The sequence below is a fragment of the Crocodylus porosus genome, unplaced genomic scaffold, assembly GCF_001723895.1.
Source record: "Crocodylus porosus isolate Cpor-Errol unplaced genomic scaffold, CroPor_comp1, whole genome shotgun sequence".
NCBI lineage: Eukaryota > Metazoa > Chordata > Crocodylia > Crocodylidae > Crocodylus > Crocodylus porosus.
Window position 1 is genome coordinate 2287823 of NW_017728915.1, and position 9117 is coordinate 2296939.

A 9117-nucleotide genomic window follows, 5' to 3' on the forward strand; every position below is an offset into this window, starting at 1 on the left:
GAGTGCTCATAAAGCCGTGCCAGGGGTCCCGCAATGACCTCAGCCAATTCCCTCAGCACTCTGGGGTGGAGATTGTCCGGACCGGCTGATTTGAATACATCCAGTCCCTCCAGACTTTAACTTTGCACAGTCACATTTTGCTTCCAGAAACAGAAGTGTCACTTGCAGGATCATCCATCTTACCTGTGTTCTGCTTCTACTTCACTAATAAAAACTGTTTCAAAAGCATGTATGATTTTGAAGGATTCAAAGAAAATGACTTCTGCCCTCTGAGATGAGCACAAATCCTCCCTATTGTGCTACTCAAGGACTCTTGGTCATAGCTGCATTTCCCATTAAAGGAATTACCTGTTTTCATTATTGCAGTCCCCACTTGTTTCCTACCACATATGTCAACTGCAGGCAGGTTAAAAAAGATAAATTCATACATTGACTGGTAATCACCAGACAATAATCCCCTGTTTGCACTATTGATCACAGCATCCACAGTTGCTGCAGTAAAGATTAGAAACAGCTCCCTAGTGAATTCAGTGGTAATAGCTAGAAGAGAAGCCAGGTTTGTGAAGTCAGGTCACTGGATGCCAGCCTATCTTCAGAACATTACCTTCCAGCAAACTAAGAGCCCTCTACCCCACTCATTGCTGCTAAATGTCCAGGAAAGGTCAATTCACCCAATAGCCATTTCCCTCAGCTGCCAGTGGCTACCCTCTTTTCTATACTTCTGGATAGTTCCACAACCCCTTCTCCCTTCCTGAAGACATACAAAGGTCCTTGTCCTCATCACTCTTCATCTGGATGATTAGCTTCCATTTAAAGATATGGTAACATCCTGGCATGCTTCAGAGAGAGCAAGTCACAAACTTTACTTGTGATTTAAAAAATCACGACCTGGCAGGGCCGAGGTTTTCTTTCTGTCTGCCTCGATGTTCCTTAGCCTGTTTGGGTTTCTTTTGAGATTTGTAACCTTGACTCTGAATCTCTTGGATGTGCATGACCAGTCTTGGGGTGGGGGGTGTTGTTCTGCAGTGCTGATAGGGTTTCTTCACCCTCCTATATTCTCTGTCTGGGAAGTTAAATCGGCTTGTTCACCCCCCTTTTCAGATGTGTCAAGATTCACCCCTTCCTGCCCTGGGCAGAGGTATAACAGGGCAGCTCAGTGCCCTGGGAAGCAGCAGTACACGGGGCAGTGACAACTGCTGTGCTGCCAGGTGATAGTTATGGCAGCTGTTATTTTTGCACTCCCCAAAGCCGGCACCTAGGGGTGCTGCTTTGGGGTATCTCCCTTAGTTATGCTACTAGCCCCTTGCAGTCAGCCTCTGTTTGTTAACCTCTCACGGCAGCATCTGAATGTGGCTGGTCTCTGGGATTTAGTGCAGAAGGGAAGGCTCACCAGCGCACAGCAATTTCTGTCCCCTGCTTGTGGGCAGCAACCTCCTCCCCCTGTCCCCCACCTCCATTTTGCACTGCTCCTTTGTGCCTGGGCTCATGGGTGGGAGAAGGGATTGTTCAGTTCCAGGCTGCAATTCTGATCATGCTCCCCTCCCCCTACATAGATGAGCTAGAGTAGGACAGCAGCCCCTGAGAGCTGTTATTGGCTCCTTTATCCTAACTGGACTGGGTGGGGAGTCCTTGACTGGACATTTGGTTCTATTTGACTAATTAACACTCCATAACCAGCTTTGCAGGTCACTGACTGCTCTGGGACAGCTGGCATACAGCATGAGCTGGATGTGCTCTCGGCGGGCAGGGCTCCTGTAGGTGGCTTGCTGGGCTTGCCTTACTGACTGCTCAGGATGGAATCACAGGGCCCAGGGGTCCAAGCAGGGTGAGTTAGGAGCTAGTTAGGAGATCAGGGAGGGACAGGTCACCTGAACTCTCATCCCATAAAGCAATAAGGAAAACACAAGCTAGAAGGAGAGAGGAGTCTTGCTGTTTTCTGTATCCTGGGCTCATCCTTCAATTACAGATGTTCCCCTGCTTTCTTATTTCCTTGAACTTCCATCCCTGGCCCATGGGGGCATGCCTGCACTTTAATCCCTGTGCACAGCCCTTGTATTCACCTGTAGTCCTTGGTTATGGTAATAACTCTCCAGTCTGTTCAAGCCCCAGAGGTGGCATCCTGGTTGTCTAAGTGGCTTTTTTTGGTTGCCTACATGGTATTTTTGGCACTTATGCATATGTAGGAACGCTGTTCCTGGACACACAAGCCTGTGTATCTAGACAACTACGTATGCAAGCTGACTGGGCATGTATTGTAAGCTATGCACATGTAGTCACACCTACAAGTAGGTTCCAGGTCCTCCCTCACCCAGAGAGGGGTCTGACCTCAGGTCTTTTTGGCTTCCTGCCATAGTGCCCTGGCCACCCTGCCACAGGTTGGACCCTGAAGTCTTCCTCCTGGTGGCACAGAATCTTCTCCCCAGTGCGCTGCTCACCAACCATTTATTTTTCCTGTTGACTATGGTAAACATGAAAGGGCTTTGCAAAGCCTGATTTGTGATGTGGGGGTTCGAGCACTGCTGAGAAGTTGAAGAGATCCAGGTTCAAATCATGTTGAGTGAGGGGAGGAGCTTAGAGCCTCGGCCTCTGGCTTCCTAGTTGAAGGCCCAAGCCACTCAGTTCTCAGGGATAAAAAATAGGAGAGCTCTTCTTCTCCAGTTTGTTGCCAGTACCTGTAGTCATTGATACATGCAGATCTGTGTGTCCAGGAAGAGCATTCCCACCTGTGCATCACTACCAAAACAGCTAACAGAGTGCTTCCCCAGGTGCCTCTCCAGGCTTAATTCCCTTGGGCTTCAAAAGCTATCTTTAACTCTTCTTTTGCCCCCTGCCCTTCCAGTGAGGCAGGGAGCTCTCTGCCTGGCACTCCTTCAGGACCAGGCACTGACAAATATAGCCTGGATGCAGTGCCATCTGTAATCAGCTTGCCAGTGATCCAGTGCCATGTCCCTGTGCAAAGGCTGGATGTACTGTCCCTCACATCCCTCTATGCTCTGCTGGGGAGAGTGAAATGACATCCCACAATGTTGGCTGCTGTTCCACATCTTTCTGGGTTGAAACTTCAGTGCCATGAGGCCAGTGTTCCTGAAATGCTAGTTCATGTTGCTGTGAGACTGAATCACTGGTTGATGGTCTTGCCATGTCTAGGGGGAAAGGGAGTTGGGTCCTTCTCTTTCCTCCTGTGGAAGATATTTATGTTGTTGCAACTCCCAGCCTCCAAGCCTCAGCTTTCTAACTCCAGCACGTGCTTCTAGCCCTGGCAGTCCATGAGGTGGTTATCATATCTGCAGCTGGGACCACTACCTGAGTACCACTCTCCCTTGAACAAGGTGCAACCTAACCCCAACCCTCTTCAGGTTCTGTCTGTCCTTCAGTTCCTAAATTTCCCTTCCCTGTGTCTTTGCTCTGGATTATCTTTGGCTTGGGAATCACAGAGCACTTGCAGGAAAAAGGCTCCTCTCTCTGTATCAGTGTTGACCTCCATTTCCTAGCACTGGAAGAGGCCCCGCAGTGCTGTGGTAGATGGTTAGAGATATCTCTCTTAGCACTACTGGGATTTGCAGCCAGGATGCAGATCTCACTGGTTACACCTCTGCTCCAAGGGGGTGGTCTCAGCCTGCCTGTGGCATCTGAGGGGTGCAGTCCGTGGGGGCACCAAGCTTTCCAGTGGGGTGGCTCAGGTCTCTCTCAAATGCCTCCTGGGAATTTTGTTTGCAAAGAGTCCAACTGAGAGGTGGGAGGGCAGAGCTGTGGTGTGATGGTGCTTCTTGGGAGCTGATGGACTCTGATATGCTAAGAATGAATATGGAAGATGGAAGCTTGTCCCTGGTGGTATGAGATACACACGTCTCCCCAGCAAGAGCCAAACAGCGGAGCTGCCACTCCTCTGGTGCTGCCCAGCAGGGCCCTGAGGTGCAGAACATGGCCCCCGCTGGTGTCCAGGAGGTGTTCAGAGCCCTCGTAAAGACCCTTGCAACTGCACCTGCATCATGAAGAGTACCTATAGCTGCTGGGTGAGGGCCCGCAGGCAGGGTGGTGTTGGATGCTGCCGTGCCCTGGCCACCCGACTCCATTGGTCCTGGAGAACATTGGGGTGTAATGCACACTGGAATTGCTGCTTTCCACAGCCTCTCATGGCCAGGCTTGAATGTGGCCTGCTCTACACCAGCTGGTCTCACAGACACCTCTCCCATAGCCCAGTGCTGTTCCTAGAGGATATGTGCTGGTGCCAGGGCCTTGGGCTCCCCTGGGGAGGGAGATGCTCACTGCAGCTAAACAAACAGTGCTGGAGGAAGAACAGCTTTCCCAGGCCTGGGGTCGGCTCCAACCGTTGGTACTGGGATTTTTTTTCTCCCCAAAGGAGCAGCCCCAGTGCCCAGGCAGTGCTGCTTGATCATGATGAATCACTTCAGCAGCTGGCAGCAAGGCTTGGAGCCGTTCCTTTGGGCAGCAGCCCTGTGGGCCATCTCCTGCAGCTGCCCAAGGTCCGTGGGGGGCTGGGAGTGCACTGGGGTTTCTCAGCAGCCAGAGTTGGGGGAACCACTCTGGGGGCTGCTGAGGCCTTCTCTAATTGTCTATCACTGATGGTGCCTCCTTTGGGTTTCTGTGCTCCTACTCTGTTGCTGCCTGCTTGTCAGCCCTAGAAAGACCAGGCCCTTGCAGGACTCACATCCAGACCTTCCTAAGTGTGGAGAATGGATAGGCCCCCTAGGAGACTCCAGGCCCTGGGGCTCCTTCCTTGGGAGACAGTTGCATATCCTGATCTCGCTGGTGGGAGCAGAAGTGTAACTAATGAGATCTGCATCCTGGCTGCAAACTGCAGTAGTGCTAAGAAAGATACCGTAACTGCCGGGAGGAAGTGTCAGTGTGGCACTGGCAGCAGCTGGGGGGGACAATGTTCCCTACAGCTTCCTCCATGGCTCAGTGCCCCCAAATCTCACTGCCACTGGATGATGGCAGCATGAAATTTGGTAGCTCCCACCCTTGGACTGGCCTCATCCCCTTCCCCGAGTGCTGCTCCAATTCCCATCACTGGAGCCCCTTTTACCTCAGCACTTGGGGCTTGTGCCCTGGCCACCTGCTGCTAATTATACTTCTGGGTGGAAGACAACTCCTGCTCTCCAGTCTGGACCCTTCCTTCCTCCTTTTCCTCTTGGTGATCCTCATCACAGGCATGTGCTTCCTGTTACTAGGCTTCCTTCCAGGGGCCAGCACCAGGCAGACTGGTTGGGCTCTGACTGGCTCCCCCGTTGCTCCTGGGTCCCAGGGTATGGGCAAACGGAGGACCTGGAACTGGGTGCCCATACTGAGAAAGTGCTGTGTCATTGCCAGCCCTCCTGAGGCTGCTGATGTAAGGCTGTTTACATGCTGTCCTGAGCCCCCATGGGCTCAACGTAACAGTACCAGCTTTGCCAGGAGCTGAGGAGGTGCACCCATGTGAGCTACCATCCTCAAGGGCACTAGTTAGCCATGCAGCTGCTTCCGGGAAAAGAACAGGCTAAAAATGGCCCCTGTGCTCTGTTGTAGGACCCTTGTACCAGATTGGAGAGTATGAGGGTCCTGGAGGTGGAGGGAGAAGGGGCACAGGCAAAGACCCAAGAAAATCCAAAGTTTTAAAATGAGACCAGCCCAAATCAGAATAAAAACAAGGAGCATGTTTTAGCAGTGTGGGTGATGAGTGGCTGGGGGGGCTGGGTCAAGGTCTTTGTTGTTGGCACATCTCAACCAAAAAGGGATGTTTTCCTAAGTGTTGTGTGGTATCTGGACCAGGAATTGAGCCCAGGTTAGCCACTTCCAAAGCCACTGCTGGTGTCTTAGACTTGGTAGAAAGCCAGGACAACCCCTAAATTTGAGTGCTCAGAGGCCTTGTGGCTGCTGCTCCCTCGGGGTGTTCTCCCCTGCCCCCATGCTGCGTTGTACGCAAAGGCAGGCTGTGTGGGCTGCTATTGATGTGTTTGATCAGATTAAATTGGGGGAGCTTCCTTAAAATATTCATGGGCTTCTTCCTTGCCAGCACAGAGCACTCCACAGTGTGTTTCAAAGCCAGTGCTGTGTGGCACAGCCCTACCTGGGGCTGATCCGCTTCCCGACTTTATACTGCTTGTGTGATGTAGAAAGAGCAACTCCCAGCTGGATTTGCCTCAGCATGGATCCTGCCAGCTCACCTTCGAAGAGGCTGCTTTGTAGCTGCTGCCTGCAGACTGTTAAGGTTCCCCCAGATCTCCAGAGTGCTTGGAGTCTGGCTGTGGCATTGCGGGCCCTGCCAGCTGCTAAAAGGAAGTGGTGGGGATTACCAGGATGGACAATTAGTGAAATGGGTGGTGGTAGCCTAAGCTAGGCTGCCCATTGAGCCCAGCTCTGTTCAGCAGTCTGTCAGCTCATTTCCTCTCCAGGGGTTTAAATGGTGGCAGGTATTCCTGTGGGAGCTGCCGTTTTACCCGCACTTCCAGCCTGAAGATGCAGGGCCCAGAAATGTGGCTCATGCTGGAACAACTGGGGCAGGAGAGGGCAGAGGCTTCAAACCAGGGGTAGAGGGCAGAAGGCTTGGTGGAAGCACTACCTTTCCCTGCAGGCAGGCAGTCAGGAGCAGCATTTTTCAGGCAGCAGAGCATGTGTTTGTGGCTGAAGCAGCCTCAGGCCACTTGGCAGCTCAAGTCACAAGTTCTAGGCTGAGCTCTTTGGACAGAACCTTTCTGTTTAAATTAAATCCCAAAAACTTGAGGGCAGCAGGGAGAAATGGGCTCTTCTCCTCCCCTTGGACAGCTCTGGGGGCTCCTTACTCCAGGCAGGGTTGACAGTCCCCTGCCTTCCTTTGGGGAGCCTTGCCCACAGCCCTGTGGTGCTCCCTTGCCAGAAATTGTTTCCCGATGCTTGGCTTGTCATTTTGCTGGTTGGTTTCTGTTGCGTGTTGCACCCTGTGTGATCCCATTCCTCTGGTGGGGTTTCTCCTGTCCAGGCGCTTCAGGGTTGTGCTTGTTCTGCTTCTCCTCCCATGCAGGTGCCCAAGTACTGTGGATTTATTCTGTTGCTTTTCCTCTTGGATTGGTCTTGGTCATGCTGCTGAGCCTTGGGCCCTGGAATGGAGCAGGATGGGGTAACAAAGCTGTGTTCCTGCCCCAGCCCCCTGGAGGGGCAGTGGCACTATCTGTTAGCAGAGTGACTGGGAAGGTGCTGGGCATTATGTAGCTAGGGTAGCTACCAGCCTGAACTTTCTCTTTTCCATCACTTGTAGCCATGCCCATGCCTTACGTGCCAGTGGCATAGAGTCTTGTTAAGCTATTGTCAAAGTTAGGGCAGGCTGCTGCAGTATATGACAGTGCCCTCAAAGGCAAGGGACAGGCATGGCCTGCAGGCCCCCAACAACTGTGTGGTGGAGGATGATTCATTAGAGAATGTGTGTCCTGGAACGTGGCTCTGCAAGGCAAGGGGCAGCCTGAGTGCCAGGCTGGGGCCCAGCAAGCCAGCACAAAGGTTAGGGCAGTGACAGACACGCAGGGCCACATCCCAGATTGCCAGGAGGGGGCTCTACACCATCTGATTACATCTCCCACCTTGGCAGGCACATGCTGTGTTAAGATGTTGACTTCAGCATCTGGCAAAAGTCAGATGCTGCTTTATCACTGAGAACAACTGCAACAGGATGGCTGACAGAGGAGAGGGGTCAGGCTCACTGGCGCGGGAAGAGCAGCCCTGGATTTTTTGCCCTTTCTCTGGCTGTACTGTAATGACCCTATGTCTGTTGCTTTAACAGCAATTCCCTTTCTGGTGGGGGCAAGATCTGGGGGTTGTCTGTGTCTGTCCCTGCCACGGTGCTGTTGCTGCTGGGGTCTGGGCAGGAGCCTGACATCCTGGCTGAGTCATGTCCAGGAGTTAGGGCTGGCACTAAGGACACCTCTTTACCACTTCCACAATGCTTCTGCAAATGGTGGCATAACTGGAGGGGGCGGGGGGGACATAGCCTTGGGTGCCATCTGTGAGGGGACACCTGAATCCTCACAAAGTCTTTGCCTCAGCAGGGGCAGTTTTGTACTGCTGGCTGTAGGAGCTTCACACCTAGCAGTGCACCTGGGGGTTAAGTGGGATGAGCAGAACAGCACTCCTCCCCCCACCCCACCCCTGGGAGATTTTGTCAGAGCAGATGCACCCTGTGCCCAGTAGCATTGGGGGGGGGGGGCAAACAGGGCATCAGGTGTGGCTCCCAGGGAGCCCTTGCCCCAAGGCTGCTGCTACCCAAGCCCACTCTGCTACAGCACCAGCAGTGACAGCGGTATCAGCTGCTTTCAGGACGCAGAGAGCCCAGGCAGGTACGACTTTCTTTCCTCTTACCCTCCCCTGCAGTGGTTGATTTCTTCCTGCCACTCCCCTGCCCGAGGCACCGAGCTTGCTAGTCCTCTGCAGGTGCCCTGCGCAGCTCTGCACCTCTGTTTCCCGTCCACACGCACCAGACCCAGGAATGAGGCCATGAAGCCTCCCTAAGGGAGTGAGACAGCAGCAGCAGGGTGTGCCCTCAGGGTGGCTTCCCTCCTTCCCTCCAGGGGTTGGCATGTGTAGAACAAGAGCGGGTAGGTGCCATGTGCTTCTTGTTGCCTCAGGAGCTCTGTGAAAGTGGCTTGGATGTGGGTGCTGGAGAGAGCCACAGGGGCTATTTCCAGCAGCCTCAGCACAGACTCCATTTTCTATTCATCCCAACCCGTGCAGTGGTACGTGTGATGCTGTGGCAGCCTCTTTGCTTCGGCAGCCCCAGGCTGTCCTTGTTCTGTGGAGGAACAGGCTGCAGGGCTGCCAGATGGTGCAGGGTGAGTGGCTGATTCTTCTCAGGACAGAGCATGGGCCAGGCCCACGGGGGACACAAGAATCACTTTCCTTTGAAGAGTGGCTTTGTTTGGGAAGCTGAGGCTGAGACCATTGCAGCTGCCAGCAGTGCCTGGGCCTCAGTGGAGAGCTGGGAACACTGGGCCAGGCGGGGGTGCGGAGGGAGGAAGGCAGCCGACTGTTGTGTGTCCCTTTGGTTGCTCAGAGCAACCAGGAAATGGAGAGAAACGTTCTGGCCACCTGCTGCATGGTGCCAGCCCAGTGCTGGGGACCCTGCCTGCAGCCCTCCGGGGCCTGCCACAGGAG